This window comes from Moschus berezovskii, chromosome 6 (genome assembly GCF_049115385.1).
Source record: "Moschus berezovskii isolate FMDL1 chromosome 6, NW_MosBer_1.0, whole genome shotgun sequence".
In the NCBI taxonomy this organism is placed as follows: Eukaryota; Metazoa; Chordata; class Mammalia; order Artiodactyla; family Moschidae; genus Moschus; species Moschus berezovskii.
The window spans coordinates 29,577,390-29,601,191 of record NC_142465.1 but is presented as its reverse complement, the minus strand read 5'-3'; the positions used below and the strand labels follow the sequence as shown (position 1 = coordinate 29,601,191).

General features: G+C 41.3%; 1 long non-coding RNA gene across 2 annotated transcripts; it reads right to left on the bottom strand.

Moving 5' to 3' along the window:
* Nucleotides 1-6,117: 6,117 nt before the first annotated feature.
* On the bottom strand, nucleotides 6,118-20,888 carry LOC129536499 (uncharacterized). Of its 2 annotated transcripts, none has more exons than XR_008681816.2 (3): nucleotides 19,832-20,888; nucleotides 17,075-17,158; nucleotides 6,118-16,015 (listed from the first exon to the last, which is right to left on the bottom strand). It is a non-coding gene; the product is annotated as an uncharacterized LOC129536499 (long non-coding RNA). The 2 variants fall into 2 exon arrangements; XR_008681817.2 differs by having other exon boundaries at nucleotides 17,075-17,132; nucleotides 19,832-20,887.
* Between the last annotated feature and the right edge of the window lie 2,914 nt (nucleotides 20,889-23,802).

Below are 23,802 nucleotides of genomic sequence, written 5' to 3'. Positions count from 1 at the left end.
ACTGAAAGTCTGGAATTTGGAGTCTTGACGTTTGGAAAAGAAAATCACTATAATATCCAGAAATGAAGCAGTTATATCAGTGGCTGTGAAGGAACAGCTGAAACAGTAGATAAACTGTGTCTCCAAGCCTTTTATAGCATCCTCTAGGAAGAGTTTTCTGTCAGACAATGGGATCTGTCTGCAATAGCAAAGGATGCTGCCTTTACTCTATAATTATTTTTTCATTCTGAGCAGTTCTAGATAGCTGCCATTAACTTGATGGAGAGGAGAGAGGCCAGTTGGTACAAACCAGAGTCTTCAGATTTAAAAACCCTTCAATTGTGGGTTATTTGCATGTGGGATATATGGAATTTACTGGATACAAATAGATCAGGTCTCTACTAAGTTTTTAAGGAATTATAGTGATAAAGAAACCATGAGCCTGACTGCAAAAGCCCGCGAGTTTTCCACCTGCAAAACCTACGAACAGTGGAAAGTTGAACAGTGGCTCCTAAGAAGGCCATCCTTTCTAAAGTTTCTAGAGTTGGTTTTGGCTACAGAAGATGATGAGTGAGGAAGGAAAGACTGGAGAGGACAAGGAAAAGGTGTTTACTCCCCTAGACTAGAACCAGGGGAAGCTGGTCAAAATAAGGACTTGGTCCACTATCAAAGAACGATGGAACTAGTTGTTATGGACTAGTGAATGCTGTGTAGTTTCCCTGCCTCTCTTCACCAAGTTGTAGACTCAATATGTGTCTTGCTCCTCCATTGCATCTAGGGTGTGTTCCAAGTAGATGAAATCTTGCAGTTTATAGGTCACCAGCTCATAAAGAACAATATCTAGACCCAACTGAGAAAGAGATCATCACCTAGAGACTCTGATCTAAGTCTGACTCTGATCCCTGACTCTGATCTGGAGGCTGTGTCTGGCTGTGCCTGGAGACTTTGCTGCTGTCCTTTTTGAGGAGTGTGTATGTGTGTCCTTTAGGGACAGGGAGGATGTACATAGATAGATGGTGGGTGGCCAAAAAGATAGATGGGGGTAAAGACTGCAAGTTAGTCCCGAATATCCATTCTTCCTTTCTTCCTCAGTCACAGAAACTTCATCTGAAGACTTGGCTGCTGGACCTGTAGATGACTTTCCAACTGCCACTGAGGCTGTTATGGCCACGGGCTATGTTCTGGCCAAGAGAGTGTGTACAGTGAAAGAACTGGTGCACCTGCTTGAGCATCATCCTTAGAGGGAAGAATGGGTACGCCCTTCTTTGTTTTTCCTGCTTATTGGCCAGGATGAAAGCAGGAGAGCTGGAAGTGGAAGAAGTATCTTCAACCAGAAGGCAATGTAGAATCCAATTCTTGGGATGGTAGATTAACAAGATAGAAGGCACCTGGGTTACTGGTAATTGTAGAGCCAAGTACAGTCATGTTTCACCTATGCTTATGCAAAAGAAAAAGAGATATATTTTTGGATCTAATCTTGACATCCACCCAAATTTATACAGTCATAAAAATCTACTGCAGCATTTACTTTTATTTTAAAATTTAAATTAATTTTGAATTTTATTGGAGTATAACTGGTTTACAATGTTGTGTTAGTTTCAGATGTACAGCAAAGGGATTCCGTTACATGTATCCATACATCTCTTTTTTCAAATTATTTTCCCACTTAGGTTATTACAGAATATTGCCAAACAAGGATAACTTTCCAAAGAACCCAGCTGAAGAGAAGGTGGTATTAGAGAGGTGAAAGTCAGATTTCTGAATAATAGTTTGTCTTCAGTTTGACTATCAAGAGACCTAACGAACAAACAAATCTGTGTTTTTTCCCCTCAGAAATCATTTTATTTGAGTAAAAGCACTTGATATATTGCTTGGGATTTGGGGGTGGAGCTGTTTGTAACTTGACTGGCAATTGCACAGCAGGCCTGTGTGACTGATACTGTCTTGATTTGTCTCCAACAATGTACATTTTCTCTAGCATATGATATCTGTCATAAGCAAGCTTCTTTTTTCTTCAACATCAGGCATACATTGCATTTATAAGCAGGCAAAAGAGGTTAACTCAGTGTTCTCTGGCAGTACATAAATTATGTAAATGCCACAAAATGCCACAGAAAGGTCAAGTATTTTGAACAAGTTGCAGTTATTAGCTCAGTTATGATACTATGTAACAACAGATATAATAATAACAGTAGGATGCTGGCCATTTAAATTATAGATGTGTCTATATTCTACATATATTAAACTTCTCTGTATATAATGCATTATTCAAGTGGAATTATTATATCACATTGAAAAGTCTAATGCTAAAAAGAACTATTTGAAGTATGGAAACATCATAAGCATTTCACACATATCTGAAAATAAAACCCTATAGTATCCCTTTGCTTTAAATTAAATCTGCCTCCTATGGGTGGTATTTGGACTTCCCTGGTGGCTTGGCGATTAAGAATCTGCCTGCCAATGCAGGAGATGCAGGAGACTCTGGTTCCATCCTTGGATCAGGAAGATCCCTTGGAGTAGAATATGGCAACCCACTCTGGTGTTCTTGCCTGGGAAATCCCACGGACAGAAGAACCTGGCGGGCTACAGTCCATGGGGTTGCAAACAGTTGGGCATGACAGAGAGACTAAACACCACACCACATGTGTGGTATTTAGAGGTTGAAAGTTGAGCACCTCGGATGCAAGCCCTGGTGGGCAAGAAACCAGAGCCCTCTCACACACAGGGGACTCAGGAAGGCCCAGAGCTTGTGGGATGCAGTTAGGAGGAAGCTCTCTGGTTCTATGCTCTCATTTAACACAAGAGGTGACTGCAGACTGAAGGGGAAGTTATGCTTTTTGGATTATACTATGTGTTTTCTTCTTCCTCCATTAGGCAGTGAGAATCCTTACTGTGACTGGCAAGGCTCAGGATTAGTGTTACGGCAGAATGTGCCTTTTGTATTACTCCAGTGAGTTTGGTGGATTTACTAGAGACAGTCTGTGGATGGAGGAGATGGAAAAGGGAGAGGAGAGGTAATGAGGGGAGGGAAGATGCTAGGGTTACCCTTTACTGAGAGTAATCTGATAAGACAATTCCTTTCTTCCTTCTTTCCTTCCTTCCATCAAACCATACCTTGCAAAATGTTACACAGGACTTCCCTGGTGGCTCAGTGGATAGAAGTCTGCCTGCCAATGCAAGGGACAAGGGTTCAATCCCTTGTCCAAGAAGATTCGGCATGCCACGGAGCAACTAAGCCCGTGTGTCACAACTACTGAGCCCACACACCTAGAACCTGTGCTCTGCAACAAGAGAAGCCACCCCAGTGAGAAGCCCACACACTGCAATGAAGAGTAGCTCCTGCTTACCGTAACTAGAGAAAGCCCGTGCACAGCAATGAAGATCCAGTCCAGTCAAATAAATATATAAATTTTTAAAAGTTAAACAAACAAGAAACACGACTATTACACATAACAGTATGAGAATATTTAAAGGACTTACTTAATTCATCCATGAGGAAAACAGCAAGATATTTGTTAAATTAAAGAAATGAAATGGAAGAATAAGATTGCAAAATTAGACCCAAAACTAGTTAGCATCCAGGATTAGACCTTTGGGATTATCTTTTCTATGGGACAGAAAATCATTCACAATTCACTGTCTTCTCCAAACAGAGAATCTGGGCCCTACGCAATAATAAACAGTAAGTCATACAACTGTATTTCCCAGATAGTTGGATGACCCTTAGTGGGCTTGTTAGACAGTGTCTTGGGTGAACTTGAAAGGGTACACAGTGATTTTTTTTTTTTTGGTCTTCTTTCCAAATTTTGTATATTTTTTCTTAATTCTTCCTTTCTAATTTCCAAACATCTTTAATTTCTCCTTTACCTGTGGTCCTTTATAAAACCATTCGGACCTCTGTTCTGTGCTCTGGGGTCCAATGATGAAAAAGACATCTACAGAGTTCTGACATTTCTTTCTGCGGGTGGCTCTCTTCACTGGGATGATGAGAGCTCTACATCCCACCCCAATCTGCTGTCAGAAGTGAGGACAGTCTGCCTGATTCTCAAAGTGTAGTCGTCACCTTTCATCTGATACAGATACTCTGACAGCTCTTGGTAAGCCTAGGGTGGGCTGTCACCTGATGGACGGTTCTGTGAAGAGGGAGCAGGCATGTTATCTGCTGCTCACGAAACTGACCCACAACAAGCAAGTGGGGTTCACGGGTTTCATGTCAATGTATGCAGCCATTTACCATGTTATTGACCCTCCTCGTTTGTAAGGCATTTCAAAACCCAGGTATCCAGTGTGGAGTTCATCGTTCACTCTTCTTCTGTCCTTTACCATTCCCACCTCCTTAGAGTCAGTCCTGGCTCTTTTAAGAGCAAATAATAGCTGTTATTCCATTTTGTTTGAACATAATTACATGCCAAAGAACTTTTAAAGTATCTCCTATGACAGACAGAAAAACAGTGAAAGTGGCTCATTATTTTCCCATTTTCAGCCAATAATTATGTTAACTACACTGTGCTTTATTACTTTCAGAATAAACAACAGAAGGGCATGAACCAAGCCGGATGGTTCCAGTTGCAAGAGTTCTCTTGTAGTTTTACAGTTTATAAATATTTCTTCAACCAACTTCTTCACCAACAGTCATGTGAGACCCAGATCCCTCTCTGAAGGCAAGTGAAGGAGAATAAGGTGAAGTTACCATGGCCAACCAAGGTCCGTCTAGTCAAGGCTATGGTTTTTCCGGTGGTCATGTATGGATGTGAGAGTTGGACTGTGAAGAAAGCTGAGTGCCGAAGAATTGATGCTTTTGAACTGTGGTGTTGGAGAAGACTCTTGAGAGTCCCTTGTACCGCAAGGAGATCCAACCAGTCCATTCTAAAGGAGATCAATCCTGGGTGTTCATTGGAAGGACTGATGCTAAAGCTGAAACTGCAATACTTTGGCCACCTCATGAGACGAGTTGACTCACTGGAAAAGACTCTGATGCTGGGAGGGATTGGGGGCAGGAGGAGAAGGGGATGACAGAGAACGAGATGGCTGGATGGCATCACCGACTCTGTGGACATGAGTTTGAGTGAACTCCGGGAGTTGGTGTGGACAGGGAGGCCTGGCGTGCTGTGATTCATGGGGTCGCGGAGAGTCAGACACGACTGAGCAACTGAACTGACTGACTGACTGACTGACCATGGATCCACCTTGCTGTGGAGGCGTCTTATGTGTCTGATGGGACACTGGAGCAGAATGCTGAGTTGCGCCAGTAAAATATAATTCAGTGGCATACTTTCTAGAAAGAACTTCGTACCTCGGATTAAATTTGAGAAAAATCTCAAAAATCTTTTAACAACTGCAGATGGTCATCAGCCCATAGTAATAATTTCAACAAGCTTCTTGTTAAAATTTTTAACTTTGACAGGCTCAAAACTATAAGGCAATATCTTTTAAAATTATTCTTGGAATAATTAAGCTTGAAGTTTGGTGAGTGAGAACACTATGTGTTTTTCTATTACCTCACAAAGTATTCCTATATCATTTTCCTGTTTTAGTCATACCCTTTGCATTCTTCATTATGGCTTGACTGGTGCTAGAAAAACCTGGTTCATGTGTGAATGCAGATATGTCTGATACGTTCTTAAAGCTGGGCTTACATGATTTTGGTAATTTTCTCTCGCACGATGTTTTGAGGTGGAGAAGTTGACGTTTTACTTTTAAAGTCATCCTTCTATGATGTGAAGAATTTCCAAATAAGACTTTTTTTCATAAAAGATTCATGGTTAGCTTCAATTAAAAGTATGATTCTTCAAGGCTGTTTTTTAAAATGTCATTTATGTAGGTATATCAAACGATTCTACCAGTGGAAATATTGATGAGTCTTTCTTTTATACCATCTTATAAGTATTTTGGCACAAAATGATATTATATTATAAGATCAACTAGTCAAACCCAGATGAATATATACTCTTCATAATTATTAATTAATAATAAATTATTTAACTACTTAAAGGTCCTTAGGGATTATTTTTATACATAAAATGAATGGATTTTTACAATTGTTGCTAATCCTTGCTGTGTCAGAGGTCTCTCAGTCCACCCTCCAGTTCAATGACACATTAGGAGGACTCACAGGACTCAAAAAAGAGGTTGTACTTATGGTTCCAGTTTATTGTAGCAATGGCATACAGAAAGGAAAATGGTGCACAAGACAGAGTCCAGGAGAGATCAGGCATGAGCTGCAGGTTATCTTCTCCTCGTGCAGTCACACGGACAGTGCTTACTTCTCCCATGTGACAACACGAATGAGCCGCTGCCAAGCAGGGAAGCTCACCTGAGCCTTGACGTCTGGGGTTTTTACTGGAGGTCAGTCATGTAGGCATGGAGCACCTGTGTGACTGATCTTTGCTACTTAGTCTCTAGCTTCTGCAGAGGTCAGACAGATGCACTGCGGCCCAGGGCCCTGAGTGAACAGAGACAGGTACTTCCCACAAATCAGATCGTCGGTACAGACTATTTGACATGGCCCATGTTCCAGGTAGTCAAAGACACTCTTACCAGTCAGGCTATTCCAACGGCTTACAGGTTGTCACCCCAAAGGCAGTAAGGACCAGTTCTTTCTTTGAGATGTAAAGGGTTTGAACACCCAGGCTGCTGAGTTTACCTTTTATTGCACACTTGCAGAATTTGTCTGCTAACAGAATGCTTATGTGAAAGTTAGCAGTGCATCTGAATGACACAGCTTGTTTGTATTACTGATGGTTTTAGGCTATTAGCTATGAAGGTATCTATGAGATAAGACAGTCACTGGTCATCAGAGGCCAAGTAATGTCAGAAACTGAGGTAGGTATTTAGCTAAAAACTGAGGCTGAAATCAAAGTTAAAAAGTAGATTCAAAGATAAAGGAAGAGTCCTTAGTTTTTACAGATTTCACAGTTTGCATCTTCCTCCTGCTCTTCATTCCCAGTGTCAAGCCATCAGGAGTTGCTTGGTTAAGTCCTAAAGGCCTGTGTCAAATATTTAACAGACACATATACCTTTGCACCAACCTAAACAGTATATTAAAAAGCAGAGACATTACTTTGCCGACAAAGGGCTGTCTAGTCAAAGCTATGGTTTTTCCACATGTGCGGATGTGTGAGGTGGACCATAAAGAAAGCTGAGTGCAGAAGAATTGATGCTTTTGAACTGTGGTGTTGGAGAATACTCTTGAGAGTCCCTTGGACTGCAAGGAGATCCAACAATCAATCCTCAAGGAAATCAGTCCTGAATATTCGTTGGAAGGACTGATATTGAAGTTGAAACTCCAACACTTTGGCCACCTGATGTGAAGAAGTGACTCTTTGGAAAAGACCCTGATGTTGGGAAAGATTGAAGGTGGGAGGAGAAGGGGACAACAGAGGATGAGATGGTCGGATGGCATCACCGACTCGATGGACATGAGTTTGAGCAAGCTCCGGGAGTTGGTGATGGACAGGAAGGCCTGCCGTGCTGCAGTCCATGGGGTCGCAAAGAGTCAGACACGACTGAGTGACTGAACTGAACTGATACCTTTGCACATAAACTAGACATCTCTCTTCTGAGCACCTGTTGTGTACATCATGTACATACCTCTCCTGGAATATTTAAAGTCCACTCCTCTGTCTCATATATGGGTTAGCCTTCTTGGAATAGTAAAATAATGAGGTATTATTAAGATGCTATTATGCTAGGAGGACCAGAAAAACCAGAATTTTGTTACTCCAGTCACATCTCAGGTCCTTAGAGATCCTAAGGGGTTATCTATACACAAGAGAAGAAAACCAAAAGCCAAAGCCAAAAGAGTAAAGTCAAAATCAAAACCCAAATCAAAGCAATTCTTTATGATTAACCAGGGCTACTGGCAGCCAGCTGCAGTGCAGAACTCCAATAAGTTGGGGAAGGATCTCTTAGAGAACTCTTTCTCCATAGTTCATTCATTCAACAAACTTTTATTGAATGTTGACTATGTATCAAAAACTTTTAATATTACTCAACTGTAAAAAAGAATGAAATAGTGCCATTTTCAGCAACGTGGATGGACGTAGAAATGATCATACCAAGTAAGCCAATCATAGAAAGACAAATAACATATGATATCACATACAGGTGGAATCTAAAGAAATGATACAGATGCGCCTGTTTATAAAACAGAACCAGATCCACAAATGTAGCAAACAAGCTTACTGCTACCAAAGGGGAAAGCCAGGGGCAGGGGTGAGTGGGAGGGATAAGTTAGGAGTTTGGGATTAATATTTACACACTGCTGCTGCTGCTGCCGCTAAGTCGCAATTCTGTGTGACCCCATAGACGGCAGCCCACCAGGCTCCTCTGTCCCTGGGATTCTCCAGGCAAGAACACTGGAGTGGGTTGCCATTTCCTACTCCAATGCATGAAAGTGAAAGTGAAGTCACTCAGTTGTGTCCGACTCTTAGCGACCCCATGGACTGTAGCCTACCAGGCTCCTCCGTCCATGGGATTTCCCAGGCAAGAGTACTGGAGTAGGGTGCCATTGCCTTCTCCGATTTACACACTACTATAAATAAAATGCTGAAGCTGGAGCTCCAATACTTTGGTCTCCTGATGCAAAGAACCAACCAATTGGAGAAGACCCTGAGACTGGGAAAGATTGAAGACAGGAGAACGGGGCGACAGAGGATGAGGTGATTGGATGGCATCACCAACTCAATGGACATGAGTTTGAGCAAACAGCAGGAGACAGTGAAGAACAGGGAAGCCTGGCATGCTGCATTCCATAGGGTTGTAAAGAGCTGGACACGACTTATCTACTGAACAACAACATATATAAAATAGATAACTAAAAAAGATCTACTATACATCACAGGTAACTACACCCAGTATTTTGCAATAACCTAGAATGGAAAAGAATCTGAAAAAGAATATATGCATTATATGTAAAAGAATATATATGTAAAACAGAGTTAGTTTGTGGTATACCTGAAATTAATATAACATTGTAAATCAACTATACTTCCATAGAGAAATTTTAAAAAGTGAAACCTGTTCTATATGATAGAGATATAGGAGACGTCATACACAACAGCCAGATAAGGAAGGAGGTTGATTCTATTTAGGCTATTGCAAAGAGCATGGCCAGATGAAAAAGAATGTCTCAGCAGGGTGGTTTTGCCTTAGCTGTTATAAGGAGGGGTAAGCAAGTTGCAGGTAGGGTTACTCAGAGTTGAAGTAGCTGTAGAGGGGAGGGGAGTCCAGCTGGTCATCTGAACAGGAAATGTTTTCCTCACTGGTTAGATAGTTTTAAGGGACACAACTTCTAATCTTATCTAATCAGTTAGGAGGCAGGACGAGAAGTTTGTAGTTCTGAGACTGGCTTTGCCCTCAGATTTGGGCAAAAGGGGGAAAGATCTGTGTTTGGCTTTGCTGGAGTGAATGAAAAAAGTCCCTGCCCTCACAGAGGTTACCTCTAGTGGAAGAAGATGGACAATCAAACAAGTAAATATATCATAGGTCAGGTGGTTTAGTGCTTTGAAGAAAGGCAGCATCAGCTGGAATGTGACATTTTTCATTATGATGGTGTCACTAGGGAGGAATTCTCTGGGGAGATGGTCTGAAGGAAATGAAGGAAGAGTCTGGTGGATATCTGGGGAGGAGTGATCCAGTCCTGGGCAAGCACGTCTCTCCTGTGAGCAACAGCAAGGAGGCCACTGTGGCTAGGGATAGATGAGAAAGGGCCAGAGGAGGACTGGATAAGATCAGAAGAGGGGGACTTCCCTGGCGGCCCAGTGGTTAAGAATCCACCTGCCATGCAGGGGACGAGAGTTCGATCCCTGGTCTGGGAAGATCCCACATGCTTCAGGACAACTAAGCCCATGCACAACAACTACTGAGGCCTGTGAGCCCAGAGCCCGTGCTCTGCGACAAGAGAAGCCGCTGCAAGGAGGAGCCTGTGCACCACAGCTGGAGAAAGCCCATGCACCCAACAAAGATCAGTGCAGCCAAAAATAAGTAAAATTAATAGAAATGACAAAAAAGCAGAGGAGGACTGGAGGCTACATCACGTGCAGCTTGTGAGAAATGAGAAACAGGCTTTTAAACTGGGTTTTCCATAAGCCTGAAGTCATGCATGAAGGATTCTGATGTGCAAAACCACACCCGAGATAACCAATAGAAATGGAACAAGGCTCTTACAGGAGTGGTGCAAAATGCTCAGTCACTTCAGTCGTGTCCAGCTCTTTGTGACCCTAGGGACTGTGGCCCTCCAGGCTCCTCTGTCCATGGGATTCTCCAGGCAAGAATACTGGAGTGGGCTGCCATGCCCTTCTCTATGGGATCTTCCCAACCCAGGGATTGAACACACATCCCCGCGGCTCCTGCATTGCGAGAAGAGTCTATACTGCTGAGCCACCAGGGAAACCCACTTAACAGGAGAGGCTTATTTATATCTGAATTTTCTGACTCTTAGATACTGGATCCAGTTAGAAATCTGACCAATCATAACCATATTCCTCTTTTCTGGGTAAGAGTGAACAGGCAGGTGGAGACTGTTCACTTCTATATCTTTTCTTTTGAAGGGTAAGCTCCTTGGAAAAGTAATAGTTAACATTTTATTGATCAGATAACATGTGCCAGGCATTGTCCTAGACAATTTACATTTATAAATTAGCTTTTCTCGGGTGCTATTATTAATCTCATTGTTTAGATGTGAAAATGGGAATCAAGAGAAATGAAATAGCTTTCCAGTATCTTCAGTGCCCAAGTTGGGACTAAATGCTGGCAGCCTGGCTTTAGAGCCTGAAGCCTCTATTGCAGCCGTGCGCATGTGCTAAGTTGTCTCCGTTGTGTCCGACTCTTTGCGGCCCCATGAACTGCAGCCCACCAGGTGCCTCTGACCATGGGATTCTCCAGGCAAGAAACTGGAGTGGGTTTCCATGCCCTCCTCCAGGGGATCTTCCCAATCAGGGATCGAACCCGTGTGTCTTACATCTCTGCATTTAATGCTGTGGAAAATCAATGATATATCACTTACACACCCACCTAAGACCAAAACAATTGAGCATATAGCTTCTTTGACATTACCAGAGAAGCTCATGAACTATGTAGAACTTAATTCAGTTAGTTTTCAATAAACGTTTGCCTCTGCTTTTTCCCTCTTCCTGTTTTTATCCTTGGATACAGACGATAAAGAATCTGCCTGCAATGCGGGAGGCCTGGGTTCAATCCCCGGGTGGGGAAGATCCCCTAAGGGAATGACAACCCTATCCAGAATTATTGCCTGGAGAATCCCATGGACAGAGAAGCCTCACAGACTACAGTCTATGGGGTGACAAAGAGTCGGACACGACTGAGCAACTAAAACTTTTTCGCTTCAAGGTTCACAAATTTGGTCACCATGTAGTTTTTAAAATGACCACCAGAGGGCAGTAAACACAAATTTAAAACGATGCCAGTAATAGAAAAACAACAACAAAAATGAAATATCCTGTATACAACAATTTTGGATTCATTTCTCCATACAGAAATAACGTCTCTGAATTGAATATTCTGCTCTTTGATCCCACAGAGAACTTGACTGTCAAGAATATTTCCTTCTCTTTCTCAGTTACAGTCACTTGAATCTTTCCCTGGGGGCCTGGGTGGAGCCTGGTAGCTTCCCCTGGAGCTATGCAGGGCCTGGGCTTCTACTCATTCTGTTTTCATTTTCAGCATCGGTGTCAAAAGCTTATTAGTGGAAAAGAGCCAACTACTGGGAGAATATAATGTTTCACTTTTCAGAGAATTGGATCTGAGGCACTAATACTGGTATCTTGCATCCACAGGAATTTTCTGAGACCTCCTTCTTCACCCTTAGATGAAACTAACATTCTGGCTTTTCTCCTTTCTCTGGGCTCCAGGATTCCAGGCATCTGGCTGCTGAGACTGGCCTGTGGACACTCACAGTGGCGGCAGCCTGTCCTGATCATTCTGTTTCTCCATTTCCTGAAGGAGCTGGAGGATATTTAAGCTTGTCCTATCCTTTATGGCAGATGCCATAACCTCCAAGTTCTTTTTTTTTAATGCCAGAGAAACTCAAGAACATTCTGCCTGGGTCAAGCCACCTTTCTTCTGAGCAGAGGTCCTTAGGGAGAGAAATCTACAAAGGAATCAAGAAAAGCAAAAGCTATAAGTTTTGGTATGTGGTTAAGGCTTCCCTGGTGGCTCAGAGGTAAAGAATGCACCTGCAATGCAGGAGACCTGAGTTCCATCTCTGTGTCGGGAAGATCTGCTGGAGATGGGAATGGCAACCCACTCCAGTATTCTTGCCTGGAGAATTCCATGGACAGAGGAGCCTGGTGGGCTACAGTCCATGGGGTTGCAAAGAGTCAGACATGACAGAATGACTAGCATGTTCACTTTATGTTTCACGCCTCTTTCCCCAGCTTTCTTGGCTTCACTGAGACCTGGCTCTCCCCTGGTGATGCTTTGTCTCCGGGCCTCCACAGGTGGAGACTGTTCGTGATCCTGTACTTCATGTTCAGAGCCAGCAACTTCATTTACCTGCACCAGCTGGCACATCCTTGTTTCCAGACCTTCCTGCCACATAGTGAGGACCTCAGTACTTGCTCAGTCATCCCTAATGTTTTAATCCCTGATGTCAATACCCAGTGTTTCCACCCAGTGTTTGTCCTTTTAACATCTCACTCTGGAAGGGCCCGAGGCATATCCTTCTTACCCTTTGCTGTGCATTTTGACAACCTGCTTCTTCATAGTCAGTTATTAAGCAGTTATTGAATTAGACTGACCAATCACTATCTTGTACTTGTTTCCTAATTTAGAAGTATCTAATAAATTGGATTTATTAAATCGATTCAGTCATGTCTGAGTCTTTGCGACCCTATGGACTATAGCCCGCCATGCTCCTCTGTCCATGGGATTCTCCAGGCAAGAATATTGGAGTGGGTTGTCATGCCCTCCTTCAGGGGATCTTCTCTACCCGGGAATCAAACCCATGACTCTTGTGGCTCCTGCATTGTAGGCAGATTCTTTTACCTATGAGCCACCGGGGAAGCCCTGTAAATTGGGCTAGGCTAATAATATCAAGAACTGGCTGGATGGCATCACCGACTCAATGGACATGAGTTTGAGTGAACTCCGGGAGTTGGTGATGGACAGGGAGACCTGGTGTGCTGTGATTCATGGGGTCACAAAGAGTCGGATATGACTGAGCGACTGAACTGAACTGAAATGAACTGAACTGAACTGAATAATATCAAGAAGGGTAGTACTAAACAATGTCCTAACCATTGGACAGTTGCACTCATCTCCCATGCTAGGAAGATCATGCTTAAAATCTTGCATGAAAGGCTTCAGCATTATGCGAACCAAGAACTTCCAGATGTTCAAGCTGGGTTTAGAAAAGGCAGAGGAACCAGAGATCAAATAGCCAACATTCGCTGGATCATAGAGAAAGCAAGGGAATTCCAGAAAAACATCTACCTCTGTTTCATCAACTGTGCTAAAGCCTTTGACTGTGTGGGTCGTAACAAACTGTGGAAAGCTCTTAAAGAGAGGGAATACCAGACCATCTTACCTGTCTCCTGAGAAACCTGTATGAGAGTCAGGAAGCAAGAGTCAGAATCCTGAATGGAACAAGTGACTGGTTCAAGATTGAGAAGGGAGTAAGACAGGGCTGTCTGCTGTCACCCTGTTTATTTAATCTGAACACTGAGCACATCATGAGAAATGCCAGGCTGGATGAGTTACAGGCTGCAGTCAAGACAGGCGGGAGAAACATCTACAACCTCAGACATGCGGATGATACCACTCTAATGGTAGAAAGTAAAGAGGAACTAAAGATCCTCTTGATGAGGGTGAAGGAGGAGAGTGAAAGAGCTGGCTTAAAACTAAGTATTAAAAAAACTAAGATCATGGCATCTGGCCTCACTACTTCATGGAAAATAGAAGGAGAAAAGGTGGAAGTAGTAACAGATTTCCTCTTCTTGGGCTCTAAAATCACTGTGGATGGTGACTGCAGCCATGAAGTCAGAAGATGATTGCTTCTCAGCAGGAAAGCTATGACAAACCTAGACAGTGTGTTGAAAAGCAGAAACATTACTCTGCTGACAAACATCCATATAATCAAGGCTATGGTCTTCTCAGTTGTCACATACGGTTGTGAAAGCTGGACTGTAAAGAAGGCAGAGCGCCAAAGAATTGATGCCTTTGAACTGTGGTGCTGGAGAAGACTCCCCAAAGTCCTTTGGACAGCAAGAAGATCAAACTAGCTAATCTTAAGGGAAATCAACCCTGAATACTCATTGGAAGGGACTGGTGCTGAGGCTGAAGCTGAAGCTCCAGTATTCTGGTCACCTGATGTGTTTAGCCGACTCACTGGAAAAGTCCCTGATTCTGGGAAAGATTGAGGGCAGAAGGAAAAGAGGGCGTCAGAGCATGAGATGGCTGGAGGGCATCACCGATGCAATGGACATGAACCTGGGCAAACTTTGGGAGATGGTGAGGGACAGGGAGGACTGGTGTGCTGCAGTCCACGAGCTTGCAAAGAATCAGACACAACTGGGTGACCGAACAGCAAGGACAACAACACTCTCAGAACTAGGTGACCGTACCAGAGGCACACAGTCACAGACAGCTTCAAGAGAGTAAGTGTCTAGATTCTTAATTTTCACACATTCTTCCCTAAAATGCACTTGTTGGAAAACTGACGTGTCATCAAGGACTCATGCTGGCTTTCCTTTCCCGTCTCCTCTTCCACAATTTTCCTTTTCCTACTTTAAAAAGAAAAGTATATTTCTCATCCATGCAAAACATATGTATCAATCTGATGTGTAAAATTCTAGGGCATTAAACAGTTAAGTAATATATATTTAATATTAAATATTTGAAATATGGTACCAGTGCTGAGAAAATGCATGACTCTAATAATAGCCAATCATTTTGCAAATCAAGTGGTTTCTAAATATGTGTCACATGACAGATGATTATTCTTTGATAATAGATGGTTATGTGATTCTTTTTTAAACACATAACTTAGAAGGAATTTAAAGAAATGAGTGACACTGCTAAAAGTTTATCGTTTTCTCCCAATTGACTTATTTGAAAAAATTTATCAGTGCTCACAAATAAAACTAAAAATAGAAATAGTAGTTGTGCTGAACCCTGCAGCATTAAGCAATATTCATTCTTAGATACATGAACTAATTGGGAAAAAGTTAATCAACAGAATGCATTTCCAATGATATATTTTTATGTTCCATATTTGTCAAGATTTAGAATTTACACTGTACTATTTTGATCAACAGTGAATAAATAAAAATTATGATAACTAAATTCAGAAGGAAAATTTCAACCCATGGAATTTTATGGCTACTGAAAAGATTTAAATATTATACATATATATGTGGCAGAAGAATATGATAGAGGAATCCATAAAATGCTTTCAAGCATAAGAAAGACTGTATTAGGATAAAGTTTTGTTGGGGAGTGGGGTATAAATACAGGTTAAAGAGAAAAAGGAATTTTATAAAATTTTTAACTTTAAAAACATCTTGTCTTAAAAATGTTTGATAGTGGGTGTAAAATTGCTATGACATTTCAATTCCATTGGATACCTTTTAAAAGAGTGAAATAACAGTTTTATTTAAAATGTCAGTATTTTAATGTGGTGGAAGTCAGATCACTTAGAACTATTTAAGCTTAAATAATTTATTTAAAAATCCTAAATGTCCATTTAAAAATGTATTAGAAGGTATGCAGGTTTCCCCAAAATTTTAAAGGTGCCTGCCAGTGGGATGTTTAAGGATCTCTGGGCTAGATCCCATGGGTATCTTTTTTGACTCCAAGCCCAAATGGTCCACTCCTTCCCTTGCCCAAAACTGAATCTTGGAGGTTACTACTCAAAGGGGATGAAGAGTTTATACTTACAATTACTAGAAGACAAAGAGCCAAAGTGAAGATTTCCCATTGCTTTTATTCACAGAAAAACATGTCTTCACATTTGTTCTGGAATCTGACCAACTGGAGCAGCACTCTTTCTCCCCAAGAAGAAGTGAGGTATCAGCTGTCAGAAGAAACAGAGGGGCTTTGTCTAGCTCCTAAGTGTTAATGTGAAACCAAGGAATAAAATAAATGAAACTGGGAATATTTCATTGCAATCGACTTAAAGCACTGAGTTGTGGTATGCTTAACCCATGCTCACAGGTTGAATAATTGCCTCTGAACTGTAATAACCATCAACAACTACTTCATTATTATCTTCTATGATTTTTGTGTTTCCCCTGCCTCAGGATGTGGGAGTGTATCCAGAATTTGTCCCACTTATTGTTAGAAGTCCATTTACCTTGATGTTTGATGTTTAGTACATTGATTTTTCTGATATTTTTGACTGAATGTTTTAAAATTGGATGATAGCCCAAGGGACTCACAGACATTATATTTTAGTTAATGAGTAATAATATTTAAAGGCTGATGAGTATCTATAAAATCAAAGATTATAGCATGCTCCATGGCCCTGGGCTCTCTCTGCTGTGCTGTGAGGTTATTTAGGAAAACCAGAAGGAATCAGAAGTGAATTTCCTTCTAAGGATGGATATTGCTTATGCACAAGTGAACTGTATTGGTAGAAAAAAAATAAAAGGGACCATAACTATAGATATAAGGAGGATGTCATAAATATGTTTATGATAATGTATCTGAAAACAGATAAAATGTCAAACGTATAAATATATAATTTAGGGGAGTGACATTAGCAAGATGGTGGAAAAGAGAGTTCCAGCCCTTATATGTCATACCAGTAAAGAATAAATAGTTCCAAACTTAGACAACTCCTTCTGAAGATATAAAAGAGGTGATAACATTCTACTTATTCTGTGAATATACTATAATTTTGATATTAAAAGTTTTTAAGGACAATAGAGGAATCCTGTAGATATTATGAAGGGATATAAAAATCATAGTCAAATTAGCAGCAATCTGAATCCAACTCTCTTTAAAGGCAAGACATTGCATTAGGGAAACTGGAGTTTTTCCTGGAAAGCAAAACTATTTTAAGATAAGAAGTCTATTATTGCAGTTTACCATATTGAGAAACTAAAAGAGAAACTAAAATACATATACTTACCCAATTAAATGAAGAAATAGCATTTGGTAGCATTCAACATCCATTCGTTACTAAAAGTCTTGGCAAGCGAAGAGTAAAAGGGAACTTAAAAAAATGGAAATGTAATTGACATGCAATATTATGTTGGTTTCAAGTATATCGCATAGTGATTTGACATTTATATACATTATGAAATGACCATCATGACCATCATGTGCATGCATGCATGCTCAGTAGCTTCAGTCGTGTCTGACTCTTTGCGACCCCATGGACTATATAGCCTGCCAGGCTCCCCAGTCCATGGGATTGTCCAAGCAAGAATACCGGAGTGGGTTGCCAAGCCCTCCTCCAGGGACTCTTCCTGACCCAGGGATCGAACTTGGGTCTCCTGCATTGCAAGCGGATTCTTTACCACTGAGCCTCTGGGGAAGCCCATGTAAACATGTGTCCCTGTACAAATATTATTGACCATATTTCTTATGCAGTATATTATATCCCTATGGCTTATCTATTTTATAAGTGAAAGTTTGTACCTCCTAATTTCCTTCACCAGAGGGTATCCTGCTAAGTAAATGCAAACTTTTCTTAACATGAAAAAGTTAAGGTCATTTACAGATGACCTACTGCAAATATCATACTTTTGAATTACTGAATGCATTTATCTTAAAATCAGGAATAATTCAGAAAATGCTGCTATCACTACTTATTTTTAACCTTATGCTAGATTTCTCATGTGAACATTAAGAAAAGAAAAGGAAATACATGATTAAGTAGTTGGAGAAAGAAAAATGTCATTGCTTGTCAATGACTTGATTATCTTTATAGGAAACCTGAAACAATCTATAATTTACAAAATAGTCATATTTCAATTTCTCTTTGCAAATCTAGATTATAATGTCAGCTATTTTATTTTTAATTTTTAGAAGTAAGTAGGATGTTGTGTATAGTTTCCCAACATTGAAATAGGACTATAGTTTCTAGCTTCCCCTGCAACCAGGAGGCAGGTTTGTGAATTTGCTCTGCTAATCTTAGCACTTTTCATAAGACCTTAGTCTGGAGATAAGCATGTGTGAAAACCGTCTTCATTTTGCTGGCATATGTGGCAGAAGCATACAGGTTACAAAGAGAGCGATGGTTGTATTAATAGGATGGGATTCTGATACAGAGGCACACTTTATGGGTAGCATTCACTATTAGTATTAATACAATCCTTAGCATTTAGCGCTGGGCAACTTCCCAAGTGGAGCAGCTGTAAAGAATCCGCCTGCTTATGCAGCAGATGCAAGAGACTGGGGCTCAATCTCTGGGTCGGAAAGATCCCCTGGAGTAGGAAATGGCAACCCACTCCAGTATTCTTCCCTGGAAAATCCCATGGACAGAGGAGCCTGGCGGGTGACAGTCCACGGTGTCACAAAGAGTCAAACGCGGCTGAGCACACACACACAGCACTTGGCAGCAACTGTGGGTTTTGTGGGGGTTTTCTCACTAGACCAAGTCCTGTGGCAGAGATACTGCTAGTGTTCCTACAGGCTTCTACTTCATTCATTTCTCCAGTACTTTGAGTGATTTTAGGAACCAGATGATAAACTACATTAAGTTACTTTTCTGCTGAAACTAGCCTTAGTCCAGGCTAGTTTCCTGGTAGCTCAGTTGGTAAAGAATCCAGCTGCAGCACAGGAGACCCTGGTTCAATTCCTGGATCAGGAAGATCCCCTGGAGGGGATAGGCTACCCACTCCAGCCTTCTTGGGCTTCCCTAGTGGCCCAGGTGGTAAAGAATCTGCCTGCAATGTGGGAGACCTGGGTTCGATCCCTGGGTTGGGAAGATCCTCTGGAGAAGGCAATAGCTACCCATTCCAGCATTTTTGCTGGAGAATTCCATGGACTGAATGACCTGGTGGGCTATAGTCCATGGGATCACAAAAGAGTCAGACACAACTGAGCCACTTTCGCCAGGCAGGAAGCCACTTTCACCAGGTTTGCAAGAAGTATCCTTCTGATACACAATTATTTTACTTTTTTCTTATCCTGAAAATGCATGCTCATTTTATAGAGTTGAGTTCACTGTGTCTAGAAAAGATTGGATTTATATTTATTGCTACTTAGTTTTATTATGCTTTTCATTTGTTATTTAAAACTTGTTTTAATGATTACAAAATACTCCAACATTTTGTTAAATCCATTGTCTTTATTTATTTATTCTTGGTGGCACTGGGTCTTCATTGTCTCTGGTTGTCTCAGCACACAGGTCTAGTTGCTCCATGGCATGTGGGCTCTTAGTTCCCTGACCAGGGATTGAACCCTCGTCCCCTGCCTTGGAAGATGGATTCTTAACCACTGGACCACCAGGGATGTCCCAAATCCACATTATTGTGAGATATTTGGGTTATTTCCAGGTTTGGTTTATCTTAAGCAATGTGGCCAGAGAAGGCAATGGCAAGCCACTACAGTACTCTTGCCTAGAAAATCCCATGGATGGAGGAGTCTGGTAGGATGCAGTCCGTGGGGTCGCTAAGGGTCGGACATGACTGAGCGACTTCACTTTCACTTTTCACTTTCATGCATTGGAAAAGGAAATGGCAACCCACTCCAGTGTTCTTGCCTAGAGAATCCCAGGGATGGGGGAGCCTGGTGGGCTTCCGTCTATGGGGTCACACAGAGTCGGACACGACTGAAGTGACTTAGCAGCAGCAGCAGCAGCAAGCAATGTGGCAGTAATCACTTTAATGCATTTAATTTTTTTTCTTCAGATCATTTCACGTGTGGCTTTTGTACCTACCTCTATGTTACTTTCCAAAACATTGTCCCACATTTCTCAATATAACTTCTGAAACCCTGGGATGTAGAATAATTTCAGAGATGTTTTATACCCATTGCCATCAGAACAAATTCCATAAATTTGACAGGCCAGTTGATAAATTTTTGTTATCAACTGAACGAAATGAACAAAAATTATTTAACAGAAATTCCTGATAAGATTACAAAAATAAACTTCAAAAAAACTTCAGGTTTTTCTATGATATGTCCAGACATTACCCGGTAATAGCAGAGCTGATTTCAGAACTCCATATACTAATACTCTATTACCAGTGCCTTTGCTTTCCATTAAATATCTACCCTAGTCTCGACACTATTCTAAGCCACATGAGATGTTCCCTCACACCTTGTGAGGTACTACTGTGAACTGACAAAGTTCTTACTCTCATGGAATTTGCCTTCCAAAGGGAGAGACAGACAGGAGGAAGCAAAGAAAATTAATCATATGAAACTTCCTTTAGGTGTCCATTGCTTACCTGAAACTGTAACATTTGAATGAATTTTTTGGCCTTCTCCCTTCCATTTTTATCCCTCTCTTCTATGCTGTTGTTCAGTTGCTAAGCGACCCCATGGACTACAGTACGCCCGGCTTCCCTGTCCTTCACCATCTCCTGGAATTTGTTCAGATTCATGTCTATTGAGTCAGTGATGCCATCCAATCATCTCCTCTGTCACTTCCTTCTCCTCCTGCCCTCAGCCTTTCCCAGCATCAGGGTCTCTTCCAATGAGTCAGCTCTTTGCATCAGGTGGCGAAAGTATTAGAGCTTCAGCTTTAGTATCAGTCCTTCCAATGAATATTCAGGGTCGATATCCTTTAAGATTGACTGGTTTTACCTCCTTGCTGTCCAAGGCGCTCCTTTTTGACTCCTTTCCACCCTGTATTTATCAATAGATTTATCTTGTATTTTGTGCTATATTTTAAGAAAATAGTGCAACCTGACTGTTGTACAGATGTAGAGCCTAGATGTGGAGAGAATGAGTAAAACAGAAGTGAATGTGACAGAGGAAGCAGATGAAATAGGTTAAGAAGGGCAGCTCTCCAAGCCAATGTGGGTGGTGGTCAAGGAAGGCTTCCAAAAAGGGAGAGGCATGAGTGAATCGAGACTAATGAGATTCCAGGCAGAAAAGGAGTTGGAAAGGTTTCAAGTCAGAAGCTCACAGAAGGATTAGCATGTAGAACAGCCCGCAGGGTGCATTCTAATGTGGATTACAGTGGTTAGAACAGTTAAAACTATAAGTTTCAATTTGAAAAGGAGCCTTCTCAGAGCAAGGAGGAATATGAACTCATTGGGTATGGGTGAAGATTTATAAACTGAAACCCGGACAGGAGTTATAGGGTTATGAACAAAAATTATTTAACAGAAATTCCTGATAGGATTATGAAAATAAACTTCAAAAAGGGAAATGTTATGAAGTATATGCTTCTGGAAGCTTTTCTTTTTTAAAAAAATATTTTTATACAATTTTAAAGTTTATGTTTTATTTATAGTTATTTTAAAATATTGGCTATATTCCTCATGTTGTCCAATAAATACATCCTTGTAGCCAATCCTACGCCTAGTAGTTTGCACCTCCTACATTCCCACCCTATATCGTCACTCCCCCTCACACTGGTAACCACTAGTTTGTTCTCTGTAACTATGAATCAGCTTTTTTAGTTGTTGCTATATTCACTAGTTTCACTGCAGATGCTGATTGCAGCCATGAAATTAAAAGACGCTTGCTCCTTGGAAGGAAAGTTATGACCAACCTTGATAGTATATTAAAAAGCAGAGACATTACTTTGCCAACCAAGGTCCGTCTAGTCAAGGCAATGGTTTTTCCCGTGGTCACGTATGGATGTGAGAGTTGGACTGTGAAGAAAGCTGATCGCCGAAGAATCGATGCTTTTGAACTGTGGTGTTGGAGAAGACTCTTGAGAGTCCCTTATACTGCAAGGAGATCCAACCAGTCCATTCTGAGGGAGATCGATCCTGGGTGTTCATTGGAAGGACTGATGCTAAAGCTGAAACTGCAATACTTTGGCCACCTCATGCGACGAGTTGACTCACTGGAAAAGACTCTGATGCTGGGAAAGGTTGGGGGCGGGAGGAGAAGGGGACAACGGTGAATGAGATGGCTGGATGGCATCACCGACTCTGTGGACATGAGTTTGAGTGTACTCCGGGAGTTGGTGATGGACAGGGAGGCCTGGCGTGCTGTGATTCATGGGGTCGCGGAGAGTCGGACACGACTGAGCGACTGAACTGAACTGAACTGAACTGATATTCACTAGTTTATTGTATTTTTTAAATTATACACATAAGTGATACCACAGAGTAATTATCTTTCTCCGATTGACTTATTTCACTTAGCCTAGCCTTCCATGCCCATCCATGTTGCTGCAAATGACACATTTTTATTGTTTTTTTATGGCCGAGTAATATATATATATGTTGTTGCTGCTGCTGCTGCTGCTAAGTCGCTTCAGTCGTGTCCGACTCTGTGTGACCCCATAGACGGCAGTCCACCAGGCTCCCCCATCCCTGGGATTCTCCAGGCAAGAACACTGGAGTGGGTTGCCATGTCCTTCTCCAATGCATGGAAGTGAAAAGTGAAAGTGAAGTCGTTCAGTCGTGTCTGACTCTTAGAGACCCAATGGACTGCAGCCCACCAGGCTCCTCTGTCCATGGGATTTTCCAGGCAAGAGTACTGGAGTGGGGTGCCATTGCCTTCTCCAATATATATATATATATATATACATACATACCACACTTTCTTTATCAATTTAACTGTTGATCAATACTTAGATTGCACCATATCTTGGCTATTATAAATAATGCCGCAATGAACATTGTGATGCATGTATATTTTTTAATTAATGTTTTCTTTTGTTTGGATATTAACCCTTTATTAGACATGTGATTAGCAAATATTTTCTCCCATTCAGTAGGCTGTCTTTCCTTCTATACCTGCTATATCTGTTAATATCCACCTTCTGAGTGGGTGTATTTATGTGGCTCTTAGGTTGCGTAGGGTCCCTATTTCACAGTAGACTATGTGTGCCGAGGCAGGAGAAGATATGGGAAATGCCCTGTGTTTTCCTTGCTCTCTAGTTTCAGTTCATTTTCCAAAGCAGGTAGGCAGAAAATATGGGACCACGAGGTTGTACTTATTGCCTACTACTTTGACTTACATTTTCCTTTAGCATGCAGTCTGTATAACTTCAACTTTAAGAGAAATTATACAGTAAAGACCAGAAATGCCCAAGCTTTGACCATGTACCTGTTTGTGGCAGCTAGGACCAAGGCATTCACTGTTCCTTTGGAGAATTTCCCTAGAAGTAGAAAAGGACTTTATAGTGGATTTTTCTCAGGGAAGAAGTGTGGATCAGATCATTTTGAGGGTCTTTCAGGATATACTGGAAATATTTCAATCTTATTGCAGGTCAAGATTTAGGCCTGCCTTGCTACCTATTTTTCCCTTCCCAACAACATATTATTACAAAAATTTGTTAATTCTGGGCACCATTTTAAATACTGCACATATTAAATAAAAGTTTCATCTTACACCAACTTTTTTAAGTGCAAGTGTTGAAGAAGAGTAAATGGATATACAGAGATAGTGTGTAGCTGTTTTGGACACATGGTATATATGGCCAAGAAGTGTTTCATATTCAGGGAGTCTCAGTTCTGAGGAGACTGTTACTAACACTGCTTTATATTTTTCTACTGTCTGAGCATATGTTGCCACATATATTAAACTGCTGGTGACTTCACAGGAAGGCTGTCTTACTCTGCTGCATATTTTTGGAAAATGGTTTAATAAGTCTTGGGGTTATTCTCATTGTAAAACTTTCACCTTGTGGTAGGCTCCCATGCTGGGTTGTGTAGACCACATTCTCTTGGAGACAAGTAGATTTCTCACATGTACTGGGCTCTAGAAACTCTGAAC